The sequence below is a fragment of the Pseudochaenichthys georgianus genome, chromosome 9, assembly GCF_902827115.2.
Source record: "Pseudochaenichthys georgianus chromosome 9, fPseGeo1.2, whole genome shotgun sequence".
NCBI lineage: Eukaryota > Metazoa > Chordata > Actinopteri > Perciformes > Channichthyidae > Pseudochaenichthys > Pseudochaenichthys georgianus.
Genome location: NC_047511.1, coordinates 20,074,730 through 20,101,533, shown reverse-complemented (window position 1 = coordinate 20,101,533; position 26,804 = coordinate 20,074,730). Strand labels below are relative to the sequence as shown.

The window sequence follows — 26,804 nt, the reverse complement described above, 5'->3', positions numbered from 1 at the left end:
TTTCATGGATTAACCTGCTGTTGATTTCTTTGATTAGTCATCAAAATGTGGGAAAACTACAAAATAAAAGCTGCAGTTCTTAAAGAAGCCCTCAATTATTATGTTATCGCTTTTTCTCTGACCATCAAAAAGGTAATAAAGATTCTGAATACCTTATTGGTTTTTAAAAGACTTTGGGCAAAAGTCTTATAAAAGTCCAAAGATATCTCCCTGGACCTCATCATCAAAATAACACACAAGGGTGTGTGGGAGTATCTGTCTGTGTGTGGGAGTATCTGTCTGTGTGTGCGTGTGTTTGTGTGTGAGTGAGTGAGTAAAATAATAGCCCACATGTTGACACATGAGCAAGAGGAGGCAGTTTAGTTTTTGAGGCCTGATGTGGATGAGGGAGTCAGGGAAAGAGAGCAGCGAGGGCACAAAGGCGGTTTGTGTTTCAAACAGCATTCTGATCTCAGGAATGTACCTTTAGGCCACAGCCGTGAGCTTCCCACTGCAAACAATGCACTCAATGTCAGTTACGGCTGGCTAGCACAGACGCTGCTGGCGCTACTCCAAAGTCCCAACTCGTCGAAAATGATGGATACAGGGAACTCAATACCTCAGGAGTCCCTCTGCTGCCTTGCCCTCCAGCACAAAGAATAGCAACACCGTTTTCTTCGACAACAGATTCCCAAACACCAACGTCTTCATTGTTTTAAGTGCACAACTGTAATAGGAAACAGAGGCAACACCATTCAAGAAAATAATTCATTCAGCTTTTTATATTTGTGTCAATAAAACAGTAATTTTAGCCTTTCAGAGTCCATAATAATTTGCATGTTTTGAAAATGGATTAAGTCAAGACTTCTAGGAGAAAATACCTCTTTAAAATCTCATCAAACACCTTTCATCCTAAACACTTACAGATGAGAAAAAAGTTGATCGAATCATCCAACACTTTTGTCTTTGCCAACAGTTGTACGCTTAAACCAGATGTGCTGCACCGAGAGCGGAGTGTCGGTACTTTGAGGGCTCAATTAAACCAGAGTTCTCGCCGTAACAGTCCAATTAAGGGACAAACATAATGGTATTAAAACCATTCCCTGCAGGTGTTTTGTAAAATTGTTTAAAATATAACTTTGGTTAAAAAATAATAATGCTTCAACTTGTGTTTACAGTTTCTATTAGAAAGAAAAACGGAAACAATTTAATTAAAGACATTTATGATGCTCTATTTGATACATTTTGACATTCTTGCTGCACATTTGAAACATTTCCAACTCATTAATGGTCACAGGACTGCTGCTGTTGAAGTGTAAAGAGTAACTGCTGGAGCTGAATCCCAGCAGAGAAGGTCAGCAGCAGTGGGCCTGCACAGCGCCGTCTGAAAAAGGAAATATCAGGATACAGGAAATGAGTTGGCAGGAACTATCCATTCAAATTGCTTCCTCTTTGGAATTTCAGAGAAGCGATAATGGCAAGTGATAAGTTATTTGGAACGGAACCAAATAAGATTAAGGATTCATTTCCTTCCTCGTGTCTGCCTATTAATTTGCCTCTGGTTAGTCCCTCCTCTTCTGGGGATTTGGGTTGATTTGTTCGGTGGGGAACTGCACAGTGATTACAACTGTACACGTTGGCAGATACTGTCAGAAAGTCAAAAATAAACCAACTATTTGTATCATTTCCAAGAGTTTTGCGGTATTCCTAGGCATTTGGATGTTAAGGGAGGATCTCCTGCAGCACTAAATACCAACACAAACGTTTTCAGCTTTCAGGGACATAAACACATTTGACTTAAAACCAAGTCAGCGTTACACACCCACAGTTTTAGAGAGTATGAAATTGAAACTTCCTTTACTGTTGTGCTTCAAAGTTACTTAACTGAGTGGGTGGATCCCTTCTTCAAAAACCTGCCAAATGGTTAAAATGTTAAATGAAGTGTTATGGGGGGGCGTTCCTTTAATCAGTGAGATTAAAGTCATCCATCATGTCAAATCGGCACTGATCCTGCTGACCCTTTTAGCACAGTCCACTGCATTATAACTTCTAGAAGACCAGGGGCCTCATTTATAAAGGGATATACGCTCAAAATATGGCGTACGCCAGTTTCTACGCAATGTTTGCGATTTATAAAATACTAACCTGACGGGAAAACGTGCGGTCCTCCACGCAACCTCTAACCCATGCGTACGCACTAAGCACAAAAACGGGAGAGACGAGAAACTGCGACACCGTTGGCAGAAGGAAGAATGGAGAGAAATATGTGGAAATAATACCATAAATAAAATGTTACCTCTCATTTATCATATAATAGAATTCATTTTCAAACATTGATTAAAGCCAATATTAAAATGATTAAACAAACGCCTGTTTGCGACTCCTCAGTGTACACAAAAACATAACTTGGAGAAATAAATAAATACGGATATGTTATTGAAAACCACCTCGAATATGTTGTGTTAATGTTATGAAATGTTTTCTCATAAATGACGTGGTAAGCAGGAGGACAGAATTACGTCTAAACTGACGCCGTTTTGCATTTCTATAGGTTGTAGATAGGAGCATGGTTTTATATACTATCATGTTTAATCGTGTTTTATGCCGTTTGCCAAGACTTGATAAGTCGCTCGTAAAACACAGGAGGTATGGAAGCTAAGAACACCATATGTGGTCAATTGTACAGCTAATATAACACAAGTTACACATTAGTTGTATTTCCTTTAACTGGTGGATATAGGGTTGCTGCGGGGAGGGGGGAGGGGGGGGGGGGGGGGGTTGAGATGCACAGGCTGCAGTGGAGATGCTGCGCACAGCTGATCGACAGCTGGAACACAAACCACCAAATACGAAAACATAATTCAGATCCAGTCGTCATGACTCCACACCGGGGAGATTCCCCGTTCACTTCTTACAGTTTCTCATCAAGGGGGTGTCTCCTGTCCCCGGTACAAACACACTGCCTGAGGAAGACTATGTGTATTGTTTTTGTCATTAACCTTTTTCGGACCACTTATTTATTTATTTTGGTGACGATCGGACCTCGATGCTGCTACTCTGGTTCAAACTGCATCCACCAAACAATATGATTTATCTCGATGTCCCCAAAATATCTGACACGGTGTGAGATGTCTTTTTTAGCTGTTCTGTCGTCATTTCCTGCGATCTTCTTCATGCAGTCAGTCAGAATGAATGGGCGTTTCTTTGACTATTTATAGGCAAATATGGGCGTTACGTGAAGCCCGCAAAAGCTGCACCGCATTTCGAGTCGGTTGTAATTTATAAAGTGAAACCGGCGTAGGAAGTGCCATACGCACTTTCCTCGCCGGTGCGCAATGTTTGGTGAATCGGAAAATGTCTGGACCTATATTTTGGATTTCTACTATGTAAGCAACCTTCCCACGTGAATCCTACGCGGTGTTATAAATGAGGCCCCTGATCTGCACATTGGTGTCCCATCAAAACAGAAAACAGACTCTGATAACATAATCATCAGAATCAGGCGGTGGCAGCAGCCATAATTTAAATAGGTTAGTAATCAAGAGAATGTATGAATGAGTGTAACATTTTATTAACTTAAAGGGGACCTATCATGCAAAATGCACCTTTGTACGTCTTTTATACATGAATATGTGTCCTCGGTGTTCCAGGGAACTCACCAAGTGTCAGAAAACACAACCCTCTCTATTTTCCTCCTTCGCCAAATCTCTAAAAAAGGGGCTGCAACGGATCTGAAAAAAACGGATCCAGATTTCAACACTTTTCTACGTCACAGAGAAGTCCTCGGCTTATTGGTCAACTCTCCACCTATCAGGGGAATGAGCCACGGCCACGTGCATTGCCAAACCTCTCATTCGCATATAGGCTATCGGCAGGCTAAATAATCAACACCCCAGTCACAGCTGTGTTTTTGCCTGCTCTTGCCAGGATGTCTAAGCCAGTTAAACGTTGTGCTGTTGTTGGCTGCAAGACTCGGGACAGGGGACTGCATGCAATGCCATCAGTGGAAAAAGAAATGAATCTGTGGCTAGACTTCATTTACAAGGGACATGTGCCAGAAGACCACGGCAGATTTCTGTTTGTGTGTTCCAAACATTTTACGACGGACATGTTTATGAACTTGTCTCAAGTCCAACATGGATATGCCTCCAAAGTAATGCTAAACCCGGGATCAATACCAACCATCCGGGACCAGGCCAGTGAGGACACATCCAATGTTGAAGCTGTAAGTTTTTATTTAGCGGTGTTTTTCCTGATAAAGCTATCTCTAGCTTGTAGCATGTAGCTTCGCCGTATCAATGTCGCCTCAAACCCAAATAGTAATCGGTTAGGTGTTTATATATTTTTGTAGCATTTTATTTTGTACGCTCCGCAGTCTTTGCTTTGTCTTTTATTTGAATTATCAGGCATTTGCTAACATGTTCAGACATACTGCCGTAATGGCGATCTGTGTGAAGGCTGTACAGCCACGCCCTAGGCGATAACACAAGTATTTATTCTCCTATTTATTAGTATTTTGTATCCTCTACAATCATATTGAGTAAGTTATAATAACAAACGTAATCTTCTGTAGGCAAGTGCCGTTTTTTCCAGCGTTATATGTAAAAGCTTTTGTGATTGTAGTCTGTAAGAACGATCAGATATCATCGATCTGTAAGCTAAGCTACGCTACGCTAATGAGACATGCCGTTTTTTCCAGCGTTATATGTAAAAGCTTTTGTGTGTTTACTTGTTTGCGCACATGAATATAAATGGGGGTGTGTTCGGATACAACACTGTATGTATGCGAGGGGGGGGACACACCACGAGTAAAACTGAGCTAAAGCCCCATTGGTCTGTTGTTGTTGACAAGGCCTTACCTCTAGCAACAGGCTAATTAGTGGCTAGCACTCATTACAGTCAGTCTACTGAGCTCAGCCCCTCTCCAACACATAATCTGTATTGAGTCAGAAACACAGCATGCACGTTACGGTTCAAAACTAACTCAGATTGGAAAAGGCTAAACAAAGAGCTTTGCTAAATAGAGAGTTTTAGCCCCATCTTTTGGGATTTCAGACTATATTTATCCAAATAGTATTTTCTCATCCTGAATACTAAGTTGAGATGATTTTGTTCTAACTATGTGTTCTTCTTTACAGGCCAGCACCTCACATACTTACTAATTAGTGACAATTTGTACATCCTTTGCTATTATTTACATTTGTTTGTATCATGGCGGAAATGAAAGACTGTACCTGGCAGCCCTGCACTACAATGAAAACGCTGAGCGTGCACAAGCCACTACATCCACTGGAAACCCTCTGTATAAACTGCAGTTCCCAAAGGCCAGGAAGGGAGAATGCAGAGCAAAACCAGTAAAGACTGACCCCACATTCCGTAAGTGTTTAAAATATTTATTATACAACTATTTACAAATATAAAATAAAAAAATTAGAAAGAAGTTTCAGTTTTTTACATACTAATCTAAACCACATTTTTTGTTGTGCTTTTTTTTTACTATTGCACAGCCCTACGTGGCCAACTTGATGGACCTCATCTTCGACCAAGTCTTTGTGGACCCTGCACCATTATGAGCGACCTGACAGGGAGGAGGTCATCGCCGGGTATGCTACACGGTTCAATTTGGCTGCTGTCTGAACCCAACATCGACATTTCACGGATCAGGAAACTCCATGCGTATCCTGAGGACAACGCAGGCCGGAATCACCACTCTGATCCTGCGTCCAAGGAAGCCCCAGCACCAGCTCACAAAGCTTCTGTAAAGATATTTAGTGTCATTTATACAAAATACAAGTAGGCTACATTTAGTTTATTTTTATGGGTTTTTTTAACCGTTGATTTTGACAATAAAGTTCCGAGTTGATATCAAAATGTGTCGTGATTATTCATGTTTGGATGGGTAAAGAATATTCTGATTTCAAAAGCATAAGGTTGTGTGTGTGGACCTTTTTGTCGTACACATGGGTGTGTTATGCCATTGCTGTGTAGTATATAATATAATAGTATATGTACAATGACAGAAAGATTGCATAAAGCCATATACACCAGTATTTATTTCCATGAACAATATTAGCATTCGTTTTACAATTTCAGTCAAAACAAACAAACCACTCACTGCTCTATTTGTCTCAACTGTAGTCCACCATGTTCAGCTCTGTAAATATGCAACGCATTCTGCAGGGAGAACACATTTAGGCACACAGGCTCCAATCCAGGATGGTCCACCATACAGGTTACAGAGTCCTCAAGTTACTGCATCCGTCTTGACACATTGTGATAAACATATATTGAATGACATGTGAAATGTATTTAAACAGACAACTTAGTAAAGCTGTCAAAAATGTTACCTGTGGTATCTCCATGCAGCACACATTCTCCGTTCAGAAGGCATCATGGCGCAATTTGCACAAAGAAGTCAATAACTGAGCTTTTAAAAACACATGAAACTACATACATTGCTGACAACTGAGGTGTTGTTGGAGTTATACTTTTTATCACCCTAAGTTATTCAACTTTCCAACGGTTGTTGCACGATGTTGGAAGAAAAGGACTGTAAACTATTAATAAACGCAATGAGGCCATTGTATATATGCTGAAAATATGAATGTCTCCCTTTATAAATATATATATATATATCGCTGTTTTTGCGTTACAAACTGTACACATTGCATTCTTGCTAATTAGCCAAAATATGAACGGAATAAGGAGCAAGCATCGTAACAGAGTAAAATAAATAGGGACAACGGCTTGTCAGCTAACCATTCAGAAACGTCCTGCTGCAACCGAGATTTTTGCACCTCCACCAAAACCTCCGCTGCTTCAGGGTCAGTTTCTGGATCAAATTGATAGTATGCTTGAACACATGCATTGCTCTAAGATGACATGTTTATTCCACACTCGTAATCACAGCAAGCATGGTAACGTGACTCTCGCCGGCTCATGCCTGCTCTTCTGCAGGGGGGCGTGGTCAGCTGCTGCTCAGAATTTTCAAAGACGGGCTTGGAATAGAGCGAAAATGAGCGAAACGAGGCATGTCTAAAAAATGATCTGTTTGGTATTTTGAAAAATAAAATGTATAAATATACCTTATATAGGTATGGTCATACACTATATCATTTAAATATAGCATGATAGGTCTCCTTTAAACTAGGGTTTTACTGTGTATTTGATCAGCTTTGTTGAAAAGGAACTAGCTGCAAGGTGCACCGTACCATCGGTCAGTGTCTGGCTTCAGACCTTTATTCATTTCCTGTCTTCTTTCTACTGTCCCAATAAAAAAAGTCATATAAACGCATATAAACCCTAAAAAAACAATACATTAAACAGAAATGTATGTTTTTTTCTGATATTGTAGACTTCCAGTTGACCAGACAGGAAGTCTACAGGTATTGTGACCTTTTTGTGACAGGGCAGAAATGCCGGAGAGACAGAGAGAGAAACAAGTATGACATACATCAAGGGTGCTAAATCCAGGATCAAATTGCATGCACTTTAGCTTCCTGCTACACTAAGGAGCTATAAAAGACTTTGCAAACCGTTCAAACACCATTCTACAATTAAGCATGCACGCCAAGTGTTTGCTCACAGGGCAACAATGGCTAATACCACTTTTCAACTATAAGTGTTAAAGGAATGGTATGCTCATGACACTCATTTTTAAATAATTATCATCCAATAAAACAGACCAGTCTCTGCCAGTCTCTCTTTTTTTTTTTTAATCCGATGACATTATCAGTGATTTTAAACTGATTATATACCGAAATAACATCAACACTGTGGGCGCCGCCATTTTCCGGACGTGACGTAAACCATGCGTTTGGTTTTCGAAGACACGTTGATCTCCATGTTATTTACTGTAGTTTCTCTCTTCAAATATGCCTCACTGTATCGCGAAATATTGCCACAATTCTGATAGGAACAATCCACGGAATGCTCGGTTCCATCTGTTGCCAAAAGGTAAGCGTAAGAAGTACATTCGGAGGCAGTGGCTAGCGAAATGTGGCCGGCCCGAACCGAGAGATTCACAGGCTCATGTATGCAGCGAACATTTCAAATTTCCGGACGACTACTCTGAGAGTATGATAAAACATAACATGGGATTTATGGAACAACCATTACTTAATGGAGATGCAGTACCATCGGTCTTTCTGGTGTCATCACCGACCAGGACACACCAGTTCGGCCAGTTGAGAAATCGCCCTCTGCAAGTGTGAAGCGACGGAGGAGCAGAAGTAGTGCTCGGAGTAAGAATAAGGTATGTTATAGCGCATTTCCATTGCAGCGGCTAGTCCCGTTTTAACGTCCTTTAGCGTCCAGGCCAGGACAGTTTTTGGTGGCCTTTCCATATAGCGTAGTACCGGCTAGTGTGTATTTTACCCCAGTTTTTTCCGGCCCCATAAAATCGTGATTCTATGGCCAGGGACAACGAAGCTGAGTATGCTAAACTAGAGAGGGAATCGCTAGCAAGGGTGGTACTACATGCATACATATAGTATCTTATATCATCTTCCCATTATACACACATGCATTTCCAAACATTTGGACTACCTATGTTGCAAATGTATTATCTTTTCAATTTACACACGGCATCTATTGCACGTCTGTCCGTCCTGGGAGAGGGATCCCTCCTCTGCTGCGCTCCCTGAGGTTTCTCCCATGTTCCCTTTAAACTGTGGGTTTTCTTCGGAAGTTTTTCCTTGTACGATGTGAGGGTCTAAGGACAGAGGGTGTCGTATTGTCATACTGATATGTATGGCTGAATTCCCCCATCCAATCTCTTCACATTGGTCAAAACTTGTTCCTCTGCTGACGAGTCCGAACTGAAATACTCCACCATGTTTCCGTGTGTTGACAAAGTGAACGCATGGATGACGTCACGACCATCACGTGACTACTGAAAATGGCAAACATGGCGGCGGCCAGACGGAATATACAGGTCTTGATAAAAAAGAGCTATAAAATCATTATTTACCTGGGAATATCGCTGATTTCTTCAGGGTATGGTTTAAACATAACGTTTCACTAAATACTGAAGTTTTGATTAATTATCTAATGAGTGGACCATTCCTTTAAAGAGATGGATGCCCTCCTCTCCCCGCGAGCTCCCAAGTGGAACCTGCAAAACAGTCTTGAGGGTTATTTTCCTTATTTGAGCCCCTAAAACAGGCAGACCTAGACATCCTGGCCCGTATGTCCTCTAATAGTAAACAGAAAAGTCCATTAGTGGTGGAGAATGTGCTTTTAGATCTGTAATTACATCCAGGTCACTTTTACAGTATTTACCTCGACAGACCTCTCTGAGTCTCTACACGGCCTCCACACACCGCATATCACACGAGCAGCTGCTTCAACACATGCTGCTCTGCCATCAGCCAGTATGAGCGGCTGTTTATACAGGCCCGAAGGCCTTTCATATCAATGCAAACACCAGCACATATGGACCAACCAATAAAGACCTAACCTCCGACACAGACACATGACCTTAATCCCCCCCAACATGGAGAGCAGCAAGACAGAATTTACCATGTAAAAACACAACAAATAATCCCTACAGCATGTGCTAAACATGCCTGATCTCATGTGTATAAAAGATTCAGCTCCTTCATTGAGAGTGATGGGGACTTAGACAGTTCAAGTGAACTGCATTCCTTATTATTGTTGTATTGTATTTTTCACGACTAAACATGTGGTGATAGTGGTGTTATAACTGACTGTAGTGCTTTGTCGCTTACAAGAAAATGTGAGTGCTGCTGTAAATCTAGTCACTGAACTGAATTACTAATACCAAAAGAACACCTGAAGTATGACGAATACTAAAATGTTTCCTCCTACCACAATTAATTAAACAGCGTCAATCTATTGGCATGTAATGTTGTCCTAACACAAACAGTTCAGAACTTGACCTAACTTACAGCAGGAACTATCCGGAGCCAACTTTCAATTCTCAGCAGTTTTTAAACTTGTCAGATTGAACACTTTGTGGTAGCCACTGAAGAAGATTTGAGGTTCAATACCAAGCCCTATATTGGGTAAAGGATACTTTCAGCCTCAGTATCCTACAAAGTGTTAAAACTAGACCACTCTAGAGGTAATAATTTATGTCCAATGCCAAAGTTCAGTGCCCCACTGTGTGTACTATATGTGGCATGGCAGAAAGTAAGGGTGTGGAGGTTGGAGTAGTGGGTAAGAATGTTGCATGTTTGACTTCATACAGGAAACCACAGTTTGTGTCCCGTCACAGACCTGCAATTATTGTTAGGGCCATCTGGAAAAAGTTTCAAATACTTGAGGAGCTTAATTACTCTGGTTCATTATGCAATATTTGTAAAACTAATGACATCAACTGTACCTGAGCTTAGCAGTGTTTATTTCCAATTAGCCTTGTGTTAGCATGTTAACCACCAACAATCTTGTAAGGGAAACTTCTGTAGCAATGGAGAGTCAGGGCTCAGAGAGACACGAGGAGAGTTGGAGCTTTGATGTCAAACACTGATGTTTTATTACGAGTATCGGCCGGAGAATTCACATCACAAGTCACAAGAGTCAGAGGTTCTGACTTCATGGTAGAGTTCCCACGTCAAATCTGAAGAACTCCAGACCCATGTATTTAGCTAGTTCGGAGAGAATAATCAACATTGTACATAACAAGATTCATAACACCTCTATCAGCTGACGCCAACAGGCAGGAACAGGGAGACAAAACACTGAGAGCACAGCAGCCAAGGTTACAGGTGCGTGTGCTCAGTCAGGACAGTTTGAACTGATAAACTGGGTCAAAGTTATGGGCTTTGGAAAATAGTTCCCCAACAAATCTTTATACTTTGATCTTTTTGTAAATTCTCTCATTAAGGAAAGTGTTGCCATTAACTGTTCATTATTGACTAATCGGTCAATTATTTTCTAGAAAAATAAATTAATAGTTTGCTCCATAAAACAAAAGTCCAAGGTGAAGTCTTAAATGTATTTATTTGTCAGTCCAAAACTCACATTTCCAGATTGAAGAGGCTGGAAACATTTTCTTCTGTTTGTGTGAAAACATGTTCAAAGGGTTATTTCATTGGCGATTATTTTTTCTTTGATCAATTTGTCGAATAAAAGTCTAACTTCATACTAGGTTGAACATGTTCTTTTAATAAAGAATTACATTGAAGCCCTCTGTGCATATGTAACATTAATGCTACCCAGTCTTTGGGTAGACAGTTTCTAGGATATGTAAACAACAGAACACTCTGCCGTATACCATCTCACCCTCTCGTACAGATTTCGCACGGCTTTCATACGGCTTTCATACTTGCATCCCAGAACCCCTGCAGTTTTTTGGCAGGCCTCCAAACCTCGAGTACCAATTTAAGAGATTAGACCCAAAAAAAAGCACACAAGACCAAGACAAATGGCCCCCACCAGATCTCCCCCCGGCCAACCTCTGGCATCCTAGTCTGCTATAGAGACGTCAAGTAGTGCGGGAGGGAATGTGAAACCCAAGCATGTTCCCCAATTTGGCACGTTCATGAGGCTCCAACGCAGTTATGAGGCCACTTCATAGGAGTGTAAACTGTGTATTTAAAAAGCCGTCATTGTGGGACTAACATTGGCCCTGGTGTAGGTTGTTAGAATAACTGAATGACACAATGGTTTCTTTTCTAAATAAACAGATGTGGGAAGGCTATTAAAACCTACATTTTTTTCTCTTCCTCTCGGTCTCCTCCTCCCCTCCTCCACCCCATTTGTAAGTGGTCTCACACACACGCACACACACATATATACACTCTCTCTCTTTCACTAACTCTCACTGCCTCACTCTCTCCCTCTCTCTTCCTCCCTCCGTCCACATGTCTAAGAAAGGCAAAGGCCCAGTTCCCTCCTGCAGCTGTTCAGCACAGACGTGCCTCTATTCCAGCCTCCACACTGAAGTGATATCGGTCTTCTGCATATGCTGATTAATTGCATGTCATTCTTAGCTCCTCCAAGACCACTGCCCCTCTGCAGCCCCCCAAAAGCACCCCACTCTTCCTCCCACACTGCACATGGAGGAAATTAACTCCAAACCCCCATCCTGCTGGCACTGGCCTCCTATCAAATCGAATTCTCAATGAAAGATTAATGTGCGATTTCAAAAAGACCAAATCTGTTGCTAATAATATTCATAATTCACAAGTAAGCAATTAAAGTTATATGTTTTCCTATCAGTACATTAAATATTTTCAAAATGTCTGTTTAAAAAGGTAGTTTAAAAAAGGTTGTCTAGTACCAGAAAGAAAGTTGCTTTATATTATTAGAAGAAACAATAAGTATTATTACAATAAGTGATAAGACAGCCAAAATGTTAATAATATAAACTCCAAGGAATGACTTGTAAAGTATTGCCCATCTGTTTGATTCAAGGCAATATCCAGGAAAAGCAGAACACCATGGTAACGACAACTTGGCTTTGCTATACTACAAAGATAAAGTGAAAACTATTGCCACCGAAAGATCTGGACTCTGGAAGAGCTCAAAAGGCAGAAACTACAAAGATCTGAACTCTCAATTTAAGGCACATTTGTGATTTGTAATTAAGGACTTCTCTTTTTGCAACATTTACAATCAATGGGAGTGTAAGATTCAGACAAAGGCGGCAAATGATCAATAAGCTAAATCCTGTTCTGTAGAAGTACTTTGTTGCCGAGTGAAGGGTTTTGCCGGGCCATTTTTACATGAACTAAAGCAAAGAATCTTTCATCAAGAACCATGTTCCTTCAATGGAAAAAGTCAAATACATGCCGTTGCCTAATTCTTTTATTTGAGGGGACATTTTACTTCAAAGAAAAACCCACATGAGCTTGAGAACTTCTGATAATATGATGAAGATGAGTACATCAAACTCAAAAGTATGTTTTACTAATGTCCCCAACAAAGCAGTGCAGGAGTGCATTCCCAGCTGGTTCTGCAATGCTGATAAGGCAGCATGGCTGCTTGGTGACCAAATAAAAAGCACATGTCTGACATAGCATCGGAGATGGATCAATCCTCAGTGAACTCTTGACACCGAGGGGATTACTGAGGATAAGAATGATGTGACCAATTCACATGTTGCGTACATTGAAGAAACACAGGCGCCATTTTGGAGTGTCAGCTTTCAAAGACTGTTTTTCAAATTCATATTTTGAAGGTTTTAGCGTTTGAATGTTGATTGTATCTACTTTTGAAGCTGAAGTCCCTTCATTTAGGACAGTTTTTTCTTTTTCAATGATAACATAGTACTGTTAGTGTACTGAATGTGTGTAGCATCCCTTTGTTTACTTTAAAACCATGTGTTAGTTTCAGAACACAAAGGTGATATATAAAACTTTTTAACAAACAAGTAACACACTTCCTCTTATCCTCTCTATGTCTACATGCCATCCATTTGCTTGAAATATAAAAGGATGATCAATAATCTTTTTGTTGTATAGATTTTGCTGTGGACTTTGTCAGAGTTTTGATTATCTTAAGGCAGTAAAACGTTGCAAAGACAAGACCCGCTGAGAAACCATCCTGAACACTAAGATTGTTGTTTAAACTGCAGATTGTCTGCCTTTATCTTATGCTTATTTTGCTTAATGGATGCCCATGACCTTGGCCACAGGCTAGATGGTGTTTCATTGGCTATATCTAAATGAAGAGCGGGATTAAAGATACACTTTCCTGACAGCTTGAGCCAGAATTTCCAGTACAAGTTGGAGTTCAATAAGGGGCCTTTTTACTGATTCTTAAAGACCGGGTTTCCAAAAATGTTACTAAATGAGTCAAGCACAGCAAAATGGTCTGGTCTGAAGACACAAGTGGTGTTGGTTTTTAATGTGCCAGACATATCTGATCTGCAAAAGAAAAGTTCTCGAGGTGAACTAATAGTTGCAGTATCAGGTCTCGCAAGAATACTAACCAACCACTTTATAACACTAGCCCCAAAGAAAGCAGGAAGATACATTTTCTAGCTGTGATTGCAGACTGAAATATAATTGTTTACTGGCTAAAACTGTCAGATAGGTGGACAGATTTTGTCATCTGGCCTATTCCATTAATTGATTCATATTTTTTTTTAATTTTTGTAAATCATGTAGAATTCCATCAACACAATGTACATTCTTGGCATACATAATTATTTCCCATTGTCGCATTGGGTCCACTTACCTCATTTAATCAATATGCAAAGACAAGTTCATTGTCTATTTATTGTTTGAATTGTTTATTCAAATACAGTACATCCAGGTTACACTGACATCTATGGGAATTTGTTAAGCTTTTTAATGACTTTCTCATAGTTTTGTCTGTCAGTGGAATAAGATGGGAGAAACATTTTGGAAAGCCTGAGTAAGAATCCAAACTTTGTTAAACAAAAACCGCCATCATGCTGATGTTTTGCCACAACATACCCCGCCAGTGTCAGCTTTCAACTGATAACAGCCAGGCCATCAGTCAGGTGGGGCCCCAGATGGATTTGGACAGATTCATCACAACTAACACCCAAGGTCAGTCACAGGTAATCCATCAGGGCGCTGGGCTAATTCAGCACTGTCAGGTAGGAGCAAAATAAGTCTGTCTTTCAAGGTTCCGACTCCATTGACAGAATGTACGACTTAAAGTGTGTAGCTCTGTGTTCCTCGTTAAAGCTCGACTGTACACAGGTCACGCTCTGACATAACATGGATCAACAACATCTCTAATAGTCTCCCTTTTAAGGTTTAATGTGAATGTGTAGTGTACAGACACACACACAAAGATATACATAGACCCACAGAAGATCACTTTATTCTCTTACATCCAATAACTCCCTGGAGGAAAAAGCTTTCACTTCATGACCGTGTTGTACAGTATGTGTTGTTCGACTCAAATCACAAGAGCAACAGACGAAAGTAACCCAGCCAACGGCCTCATTAAAGCATAAAATAATTACTAGGATGAAAAATGCATCAGTCCAATTCAGAAAGTGTGGCCTATTGCTGGAACCTCATTAAGCCAAATACAAACTCCAACAAGCCTTGTCAAAACCACGAAAAGGAAAACATTTTTCTTTAAACTGAGTCCTTTTGAAATGCCTTTGATGGACAGAAAGATATTTTTAACATACACATAACATGTGGCTACAATGTGCATTTTCTGCATGACTTCATGTCCTTTATTGGACTGCTTTGAGATTCTCATTAGTCTTATTGCCACAATGGTTTATGTTTGTTTGGTTAATTCTGTATAAACAAGCAATACGTCAAGCCACATTCACAACTCATTTAACAGTGATCCACGGGAAGGGGAAGCTCAGTATAGTGATGCTTGAGGCTCAGTCATTACAAATATGTATTCGCCAAGTCATTCTATTATCATAGTTATTTAGCTCCAATAACCATCTCTCATCGTAGCCGTGTCTGATTGCAGTGTCTCTGCTTTATTACCTTCACCTACCTTTTTTTATTGTCTATTTGTTTATAAGAAGGTTAACTCAAGTACATTAATAAATGTAAAATAATCTATTCAAAATAGTCGACACTTCACCAAAGGGCCAAGAAAGTTTCAGTTTATGCAACATGTAGTGTAGAAGCAAATTCTTGGATTTTTGGATTCAAGGTCGACTAATAACCATGAATCAGTAATATATGTCAACTTGGAGCAATTCCACTTATTCTGAAAACAAGATGATAAGTTAAAATTGCAATAAATCACTGCCTGTATGTTGTGTAATTCACCCTAAAGTCTATTCCTGCAGTTTTGCTAAACCTATTGTTGGGGAATAATTTGCTTAGGTATTAAACCTTTGATACAGTTCATCATTTTTTCTTTTCACTGTCTCCTTTCCCATGGCATAGGTCTACGGCCGTGGGTATTGCTGATATCTCTCTTAAGGAGGGGCAGCTTGGGCGCATTGTTGTTGCCAGCTTATGACTGAGAACAAGCTGGCACGAGATAGTTTATTGTTCAGGGACATCTAGAAGCCTTTCTTTTTAGGAACGTAGGTTCCCTGGCGCACATTCTTTCCTATGGACGAGAGCTCTAGTTAGATTCAGGGTCCATATTTGTTTAGTCTCGCTGATAAAGAATGTTGATTATTACACTCCGAACTAGTTTAAACCTGGAACTACAAAAGAGTTATTCAGAATTGATTTGGCATCTCTACCGTGTGCTCAACTCGTGGCCCGTGATATGTCTTGTGAATTCTCCGGCCAAAGCTCCAAATAAACCGTCAGTGTTTGCCATCAAAGCTCCAGCTCTCCTCGTGTCTCTCCGAGTCCTGTTTCCAATTGCTACAGAAGTTTCCCCCACACCTATATGTATATTGAGTGTTGCTAAGGACTTGATCATTCAGCCTTAGTACAAATGTAGGCTTGTTTAATTAAGGAACAATACCTTTTATGCATACAAAGTAATCCAATGCTGATATCTTTGGGGTAAAAATTCTGAAAATTAAGTTGTTTAACTTTTGAAATTAACATTACATTTGTTTTAAGTATACCAAACACCACATAAATGCAAAATTAGGAGTTTTTTGGTTTAGTGGAGTGTGTTTAGTCTTCATTAAAGAAATTGAAACCGTGAAGAAGAACCGTTCTGGCTTGTTAACTGAAACAGGAGAAGAGAGGGGAAAAAGAGAAAAGGCATCCGTATGAACAGCATGTATGACATCTCTGAGAACTATCACGTTTTATGAAGTAATGAAGTTGATCTAGTGAAAAGACATTTTAAAGACATTAAAAAGCTGCACATCAAAATGGTAATAATATCTGAGGAATCCATCGATTAAACGCAGAGGTTTCGAAACATTAATTATTCTGTTCATGTGATAAACAAGTGACGCTTAAAAGTGCTTCTACTTTTTAACCAATGCGGATTTGGGGACCAAAAACTATTTGATGTAAAAATTATTTCACAGAACTGTGGCTTCAGCCTTAATAGGATACGTTAAGCTGGATAAAAATGGTAAACACACAACACTTAGGGATCATAAAGGACAGAATATGAGCAAAGTAAGTTGTGAACAAATAGTTTATAAGTTTGAATCAATGCTCAGAGATGTCCCCCTTTGGCTGTCTCATTTGGTTGCTACCCTCACATTTGCAATCCAGGTGTGCATCCAGGTGTTCCCCGCTGTGGTGGCCAAATGTTTACGACCTTGTGTGCTGCCATTTTGCGTTACCTCACGCTGTTAGCTTCTGGTCGTCCTGTAAGCTGGCAGGAATGGGAGTGTGGATGTGCAGTGACTTGCACAAGACCCTTGGGTGCCTGCTAACTTAGTCGCCTGGAAATGTTTTGTAGGAAGATGTTCACTCATCACTCAAAGTATAAACTAATGTAGGCCAAGAATGCCCATGAGAACAGATAGCGAAGGCATTCATGTCTCATTTGAGAATAATACATTTGAGACAAATAGGACAGCAAAGACTGATGAACAGTGAGGCCACATCTTCATTCTATTACATACCATATCCATCACCATGAGGGACACAGAGGCAAAGGGGACATTTGGCATAATCACGGTCATTTCCTGGACCCAGCCGTGCACCCTGGCTGTCTCCATGTATGGAGTCTGGCAGTCTGGGTCCATAAAGACACTGCGAACACACTCATCCATCCAACACACTGCAGACCTCTGATCCATCTGTGACAGCAGCCGAACAATCTGCTCCTTCTTCTGGCCTTCCCTGTCCAGACATACTTTCTGTCGCAATCTGTCCACCCCAAATGAAGATAAAGAGGAAGACCAGAGCCGGACTTATCAGTCAACATTGAACCATTTGAAAGTCCCTTGCACAGATGGCTGGATAATGTCAACTCCAAGACCTTTCTCTGCCCCTGCTGATTTATTTTATCTTCCTCCTCCAGACGTATTCCTGAGAATACTCAAGAACACTAAAGATAAGCCCGTAGTTTCAAAGTTAGAACTCAAAGATTTAAAAAGTGGGTCTCGCAAGGCTGTAAGAGGCTACATTAAGATAGTCGTAGAATATGTGAAAATAACAGACTCCGTTTATTGGACGCCTAAAGTGACCTTTGGGGTCAAAGACATCAGGCACTCCAAAGCCCAGCTGGTAAAATTAGAAAAGGATAGAAACACAGCTGTTCTCTCAGCTAATAAAGTTATTACCGATGTTTCAAACCAACCTGGCTTCTGTCAGTGTGTTTTTTCAGACACACCTTGACAAAGGCGTTGACGCAAGTTATAGTCTTTGCAGTAAATAGCACCTATGTTAATTTGATGTTGGTTTACCATTACAGAAGCTAATAAAAAGTCGCCATAACATGATATTTATGAGTTGTGGGAGTCTTTTTGATTCAACCCAAGATTTATATGGATTTTTCGGACTCTTGCAGGCAGCCGGACAAGTAGCTTGCAAACTGTGGCAAAACATTTTCATTTATTTAGAGTCGTGTTACGTTTTGGTTCTATTTTAGTCTTCACTAACTCCGAAGGGAGATTTCTGGTTACTAAACTGCTAAATGCTCTACTATATTCAACAGCTAGGCGTTGGGGCTGAGCAGGTCATGTAGTGAGTTTTTTTAGAGCCTTTTCACTGAAAACAGCTGCCAGTTCAGGCTGAAATAAGCTTTGATTAAAGTATTGAGAGTGTTCCAAGACATAAATCTAACTTGATGTCTTCCAGTCATATGTATCCATCAAGTCAAAGAAATGCAGGCCTACAGAAATGCATCTGTGTAAAATCTGTGCAGCAACACACTTGACAATGTACATCACAAGACACAACGTCTATCTGTCAGTGGTAGTTATAGTTTTCTTTCAATCTCCTCTACTCTCCTGTCAAGTTAAATGCTCTGCTGATCACATGAAGCATAAATGCTTTTCATTTCTGTCAGCGCACTTCAACACACGATAAAAAAGCTAATGTGGTATTATCTTTAACTGGCATCAAATGTTGTTTTTGGTGGTGTTGTAATGTAATGTCACATCTGAAATCCCTTCAACCTCAATCGTGTTTTGACAAATCTGGCATGCTGTGACTGTTTGTTTTTATTAATTATTTTGTCTTAGTATGCAAACTCTGAAAACCGTGAAACTCTAATCAGTGATATCTTGACGGACTAAGGTCTAAACAAAAAATCTTTGATAAAATGTTGCCATTATCGTTGTGTCTTTCCCACCTGCTTTAGTGGTGAAATTATTTCTCCATTGACAGCAGACAGAGCCGTATTACGGTAGAGGTCATGGCGTTTGGTTTTGATTTGTTGAAAGCCTGCTTCCAGGGTATGACACTAACTTTTCGGTTCACCAACTTGCAAAAGTATTGCCCTAAATAAAATGTTCAGCATGCATAAACAATAATGTAGTAAATATTGCTTAGAAGATTAATCCATATCAAATATTTCACTGACTAAAAACCCTGCTGGGTAAAAGCATTGAGTTTAAAACAACTGTTGCTTTACTTTGGCTAAACAGTACAGACGTCTTCCCCTCACACAGAAAACAAGGTCAGCGCGTCTGGTCTTGGAATCTTTGATATCAAACTCTCCAGCACTCTCCGGTCTTATCATTAAAGCATTTTCTAAGCTTGAGTAATCCTCTTCAGAGAAGAAGAAAGACACCCGGGCAATGCTTTGAACTTGAGATAACATGGTCTGCACATGCTGTGTGTTAAGGAAGTGCTTTTGTGTGTGCATGCATTTGCATTTCAAGTCAATGCAATAAGGCATAATGAACTTTTACTACACTTACAGCAACGTAATGCTTTTCTCATGCAGGCCCCTGAAAAGAAAGAAGGAAGAGTAGTATAAGATTAGTATTTAAAATAGTTTAACTTCAGATGTTAAACATTGGTACAAACAGAAATAACAATATCTAAACTCTTTACCACATCGCAATACGATTTTTTTCTTCACTGTAATGCTCATTCTAGTTTTATTTCTAGTTTTACACATTATGGGAAGAGGACAAACCCTCCTGAGTTAGGCCTTGAGAGTCCAAATGATTTCTTGTAAGTGGCTTGATTTTTCCAACAGGCTTCACTGAAGTCTGTGGTGGGAGTTTAGGGACATGCAGGACCTGATTTACACAACCCCCCCCCCTCCCATACCTGACAGGAGCAGCTGCATCCCATGACAGATAGGTCATGTCATCTCCAAAATGACTGCAGGGTTGCCCTGCTCTCAGCTTTTCTGTCAGCACCCAATATGACGTTCTAATTTTACCAAGGCAGGCACGCCTCTGCCCCCTGAGTGTGTAACTGCTCAGTGGTACGGATGCAGTCTCTGGCAACATGTACCAGTGGTGGGAGAAACTAAGTAGATTGATCAGTTACTGTCCTGCATACGCATGTACATTTATTTTACAATTGAACTGCACTTCATTTCAAAGAAAAATATTGTACTTCCTACTCTACTACATTTATTTAGAATCCACATTCATTAATAACTATACAAAAAATCAACAGCATTGTATCTATTGCTATACAGTATTAAAATACCGACGTCAAGTAGGCTACCAATCTTTTTGGCAACAACTCATTTAGCAGTCACCTGGTGATGAGCTTTTTTTCTGATGAGTTCAATGGGATTTGAAGGGAAATGTTTAATATCTCAATCAAATTGAATTGTAAAAACGTAGTTTTTTTTACTTTTACTAAAGACACTATGTCCTGTGTAGAAATAGGTTATATTCACAACATAAGCATAAACATCTTGATGAAAACACATTGTACTTTTTAAACAGTTTTTAGTATGTGATCTCAATACTTGTTCTTCCCACACATATGGAAACCAAAACAAAGATATGAAGTTACAAAAATTGACTTAATGATTTGTCTGGATTTGTGGAGCTGGTACATGCTAACAAAACATATATTTTAGAGGGAAAGATTGTAAATGTAACAAACTCTTTTGGAGTTGACCATACAACATCAAATGCATATCAACACAATTGCATGCAGGCACTTCAAGGTATTGTTAAGGCCAAGGAATGAGCTGCACAGCCCTCTGGGTAATAGACTGGGGATGTGGAGGAAGAAAACTCAAGCCCTCTTGCCATTCCAGGAAGAGCAAAGCAGGCCAGGCTCCATATCAATGACAAAAGCAGACAGACAGCAAGCCCTGATGCATAAAACATGAGCCTGAGAACCTTCGCTCAACTCAGTCAATTATAATTGTTTTGAGGAACATGGGATACATTGCTGCAACAGAAGGTCTAACTTATTGTTGGTTAACTGCAATATACCAAAGAACACTGCCATGGTTTAAGAAGTGATAGTGTGAATATTGGTACCTCTCTTCCCTCTGATTGGACAAAAGCCAAATGGTACAAAGTCTGACTCCATAGAGAATATGACGTAAAGAATTACTGCGGGAAAGGTTTTAAATATTATGATATTTTGTGAGAAATTACTTTGCTAAGGAGTGTTAACTCTAGCACAAACACATGTACACATGCATGAAGTCAAACTACTGTATAATCCACAAAGATACTGCACTTTTGTTTAAATCCAGACAAGGCCAAGTAGTTGTTTTGGTTGAAACCATATGGGACTCATTTGAGAGAGGGAACTTCTGGCATCGATTCCGGGGCCTGGTTTTGATGTTCGGATAGGATCGGTACACATTACGGTCAACATCAAACTATTCCGACTTAAAAGTGTCGCTGTCACTGTAATGGTGAAGAAAAACCTAAACCATGAACATATTTTAATTACTTTTATTTCTTATTTTTCCTGAAGTCAACAGTGTGCGTGTCCTCTATCTTCTAATCATTTCATGGTCGACCACAAAAAAAACAAATGTCAGCTTTAATATTCCTTGTCTAGAAAGCCAAGCACATATTTTATTTCAAGATATTCCAGTAATTAGTTTCCATCTGAATAAGTGTAAAAACAATGTGTCCATAAAGTTACAGTAAAAGTTTCTCAGTTCAACTTTAACAGGCAGATTTCTGTCTGCTTTTCTCTCCTGCTTGGATCAAATTAGTAGAGGGGCCTGTTTAGGGAGAACCTGGGCTACAGCAGGGACCAACACAAGGTTCAACTGCAAAACTCTTCAGTTGCATCAGCCTCTCATACAGTTACATCAAATATGTGGAAGAAAAAAGGCACAAAGACTGAGAAGCTTCCCAAAATAATATCCTCATCTGACCTAACCTGTGACCTCTTACACAGGGAGCCAAAGGAACATCTGTGAGAGCTTTACTGATTATAGTATTTACCTATAGGTTACAATTTCACCGTTTGACTAGAAGAGATAATGGACTTTTAGACTTGGAAGATCTTTACAAACTTTCATAACTAACTTCAAAGATCAGCTACATTTTGGAGATGAGAGAAGCTGCTTTCCTCCAGCTCTTAATACTTATAACTAATAAATGCAGTGAGAACATATTATTGGCTTTGTTTTTTCCATGTATCTTTAACAAAGTTCTCACTATGAAACAAAAGAGCAGTGTTAAATGTGGGTCCCTAGAGCAGCCAATTGTAGTGATTGCCCATTCCAACTCCCATAGATACAAAATCATAGAAAAACAAAATGTACTGCCTAAATTATGTGAAATTGCTGCTAATTGTGGGCGTGGGTAATCATTCATATAAGGCTGTTCTTTGACAACCGCACAACCTATTTGGGTTCTTGTAATCTGGGGTTGGGCTCGAGTGTTTCACAGTAATGCCCTTCCATGCTGAGATTACAATCTGAGCTGCTAAAAGAGAGCCATTTGCTTTAGATGTGTGGTAAATTACAAGGAAAACAAAGCCCACACACACAAATAGCGACATGCAGACACTGTGGCACCAAAATAGCAAATGTTGAACCATTGTGTAGCTCACACGTTGACGTTTGAACACCTCCAGCGTTTCTGACACTACCTTTACTGTCCTGCGTGGCGTATGCTCACTGGAGAGGAAAACTATTACGTTGTGTAACATTCTCAAATTTCTCTTGCTCAAATGAAAGCCAAATGAATATCTGAGCAGAGTGGAGCCTCCAACTGGCCCAGGATTCTCACCATGCCACAACCACCTTTAATCTCCTGTAAGTACTTTCTTGGCACACAAAGGGAAAGTTCTCCCATTTTAGAAAGCAGGTTAAAAAAAAAAATGCATGAAACCTGATTAATTGACTGTATATCTCTGGGGTTGGGACGGTTGGTTGAACAAAATAAGACATTTAATGACATCACCTTGCAGTTTTAGGAAAAAGTATGGGTATTTTTCACAATTGTACTACATAGTATAGACCAAACAATTAAGCAGTAACTAAAGAATAAATATATTCAGATAAATCAATAAAAATAAAAAATCCTTTGTTTCAGCCGTTTTTTCTACTTTAGGTTTTACTCTTGTTTTTCTAGATTTATTAGTGTGTTTTACTTCCTATGAATACGTTTCGTTCAAATTCTACTTTACTTTTGTTATTTTCAGGATGAATGACAATATTACTAATGCCCCATTTGCCGCATGTAGCAAATCGACTCTGCTCTCCGTCTCAGTTTTGGTAACAATACTTTTCATGACCAGTGACCTTTGGTCTAACCATTGTCTTGTCTTTTCAGAATTTCCCAAGAATATCTAACTACGATTTGGATCAGGACAGTTGACTTGCATGTATTCATAAAGTTATGTAAAACATTATTTGAGTCATAGCACACAGTTAGGCGCCACTTAGGTGCTGAACTATACTAAACATGAAGCCTATCTTTTGGCCACTGATACCAGGAAGGGTTTTGAACCTACACGTGTTCACGTTTATCTAATCCTTTATTGGTTTATTGACACAGTTTAGCATGAATGACACAACAACAGACATTAATCCCATTTATTTAGAATGATCCTACAATTGCATGCACAACATATGTTGACAAGTTTACTTTGGAGCAGTGCATTTGATTATGCTTTCAAGTGCAGGTACAACACATCATCCAGTATTTGGAGAGCAGTAAAGCGTGATGGAAGTCCTTAATCTCAGCTGAATTTGACTCAAATAAGGTGTCTGAATTGAGCCTCTGCAACCTAAATACCATTTGTAACAACAAAAGGCCTCTTCTATGAACAGTGAAGAAGTTTGCTGTAGCTTCTTCTCCTACAGGCCATGACTCTTTCAACCTGTAACTTCAGTCTACCAGCAGTTGCACGCCCGCATGGAGCCGCCTCCATGAGAGATGCACTGCCTGCATCCATCAGACAGACTGAGAGATTGAGGATGCAGTCCAGGGTGACAGCACCGCAGGCCAGGTTTCACACTCACATATTGATCAGAAGAGATATAGAGGATCACTAACAGGGACTGACACACACACTTACTCACACAACATTATTCGTTTAACATCCAGGCTCTCCATTTGTTGTTATTATCAACAAATCCAAGGAAAAGACAAAACCATTTACGTGTAAAACTGTTTCTGTCTGTCTTTGGCTCTCTTTTTCTATTGAAGACCCAAATCTTTAGTATTGATGTCAAATGTCTGTTTTGTTCAAGTAGAAGCTATTTCCTAATTCAGCCTGGCATCACTCAAACAGGGGTAGAAAGTGATTTTGTTGGGAACTAGTTTAAGTCTTGCGTTAATACACTTTTAGGATACGGTCACATCACAGTAACATGTCCTATTAAATTGCCCCACAAAAAGAAGTTTCAGATGTTGCTGAGAATACATTTTGATAAAAGCAATGGCTCACAGGTTGATATCGCAGGGATTATTTGTCAATAATATAGTCTTCACGTAAATTGGAAACAGTAAATAGAGTCAAATGTGTCAAAATCGTTGGCCCAACTGTTGAACTTCCTCTTTATATGCTGCTGGAATGCCTTTATGGGAATAATGAAAGAATGTGTTGCATCTATTATGATTTTATATTCATGATTTAGGTAAGAGCCAAATATTTGTAGGGAAACATGATACCTTCACTTCTGGAGTTGACAGCTGGTCAGAGAGAGGAGCAGTGTGTAGTACGTGTGCGTGAATGCATGATAGGATGCAGCTGCAGCCTGGCTATATGATGGTAGGGGTCCAGCAATAGATGGGGGCTTCAGACGGCACTGCAACAAGATAGTCAGTTTGAAATACCCACATATTTAAGAAAATATGTGTATCCAGGTTCTTAGATATAACAACCAAGAACAAAGCAACATTTCCCAAACCCATATTTATCTACAATATTATCTTATATTTGTAGGCTCATACACCGAATAACAATCTATGAAAATGGCTTCCTGCTCACTGAGCGAATTCTAGCTTTATGACCTTATTTCTATAAGGCGTTTGAATAGAAACGTTATTATAATTATTTCAGTTTCTGTCTTCTGTGAAGCTTCCCATGACTTCAGCCTTCAGCTGCTTATTGAGTCGTGTAGTCCAGGACTGGAATCCAGCATTTGCCCCAAAGACTAAGTTTAAGATGACTGAAGAACTTTGGCATCTGAACTAAAGGAAACCTAATATTAGGAATGCCCCCCATAAAGCATATCCCCACCCTCTCTCTTTGCCCCGAGGGCTTTTAGCCTAAAGCCTCAGGGGGCCGACTCTAATGATATCAGCATCTTTGTTGAGTTGGAAACTAACATAGAATTTACTCCAGTCCAAGAAGGTTTTTGATACCTGAAATTTGTAGTAAGTTTTCACCTTACAGAATTACTTGTATCCGTTGAGTAGAACATGAGTAAATACTCTTTTTGGCAAAATACATCTTGATTGGATATCAAGTTCTACATAAGATAATAGATTAATGTATAGGACATGTCATAACACGCATAGTTTTAAAAACATATTCGTGAAGCATTGTAGCCTATCATACATCTTTGGTATAACTACGACTACTAATCTACTTTGACTTAAACATAGTAATAACTTGAGTTGTTGTTTTCCAGATCATATACAGGTTAACGAGTGAGGGGTTACTTATTAACACCACAAATACCAATGTAGTCTCTAAACTGAATGAAGACATAAAACAACATCACTCAAACCTTACACATTTTTGTAATTACACAACATTATAAAAGTAATAAATTAGCACCTTTAGCAAAGGTTTTAGAGTCTCAAGAGGTTTGAAAACATCGCTAAAAATGATAAAGGAGAAAACTGGTTGGCTGCCCTGGATGTGACCAGAACCTGCCGTCCCTGGAGGAGGTCAGCCCCCTGAGGCCGGGACCACAGAAACTCACAAGAATTTCATCAGTCTTCTGCTAAGTCTGTTTCATTACTTTGATTTTTCTCATGTTTGTCTTGTGTGACAGCTATGGGAAAAATGTAAAATAACTCACTGCAGTATAACCCAGTGTGATGTTTAATGACACAGCACATTGTCTGCAGCTTGGCAGATCCTTACTCCTAATCATTTGTATTTCATTTGTTTAATTTTAAAAAGTGTTAGTTTTAGGAAATAAAATATCAAATGTTTCCCTTTATCATATAAATACATTGAAGACAATTGAAGCCTACAAACACTTTCTTTACCTTGCCATGCTATAACCCTCTTGCACAGCAGCATGGTAATCCTCCTATATATATGACCCAAGTCTGGACATGAGTTATAGCAGCTCTAATGTGGTGGCTGTTTCATTTTTATCACTACAATTATAGTTAAAAACATGACGCCTCGTCTGCATAATTGCCTGCTTGAGTTTTCACTGGTCAAGCGAGAAGAAGGGGAGAGAGGAGGGCTGCCCAGGGAAACGTACACTCGACATTGTGAAGTGTGGGTTTATGAAGAGCCTATCCCCCCAGCAGGAGCTGTTTTATTAGCGGTGTTTAAATGACCGGCTTGTAAAACATCAAGCAGCAGGCAGGCAGCCAGGCGATTGTGGCCTCAGGATCCGCTGCAATGCTACATCGCTGGCTATTTTCACCCTATTCGCAGCTTTATTTGACATGCTAGTGTGTAGACAGGGTTGTTTCGAGA

At 39.7% G+C, this 26,804-nt stretch overlaps 1 long non-coding RNA gene across 1 annotated transcript in view; it reads right to left on the bottom strand.

Moving 5' to 3' along the window:
* Positions 1 to 1,216: 1,216 nt before the first annotated feature.
* The window catches only part of LOC117453182 (uncharacterized), a 69,593-nt gene continuing 44,005 nt past the window's right edge, over positions 1,217 to 26,804 (bottom strand). Inside the window, exon 3 of the long non-coding RNA XR_004552844.2 lies at positions 1,217 to 1,363. This is a non-coding gene — a long non-coding RNA (uncharacterized lncRNA). The remainder of the gene's footprint in view (positions 1,364 to 26,804) is intronic.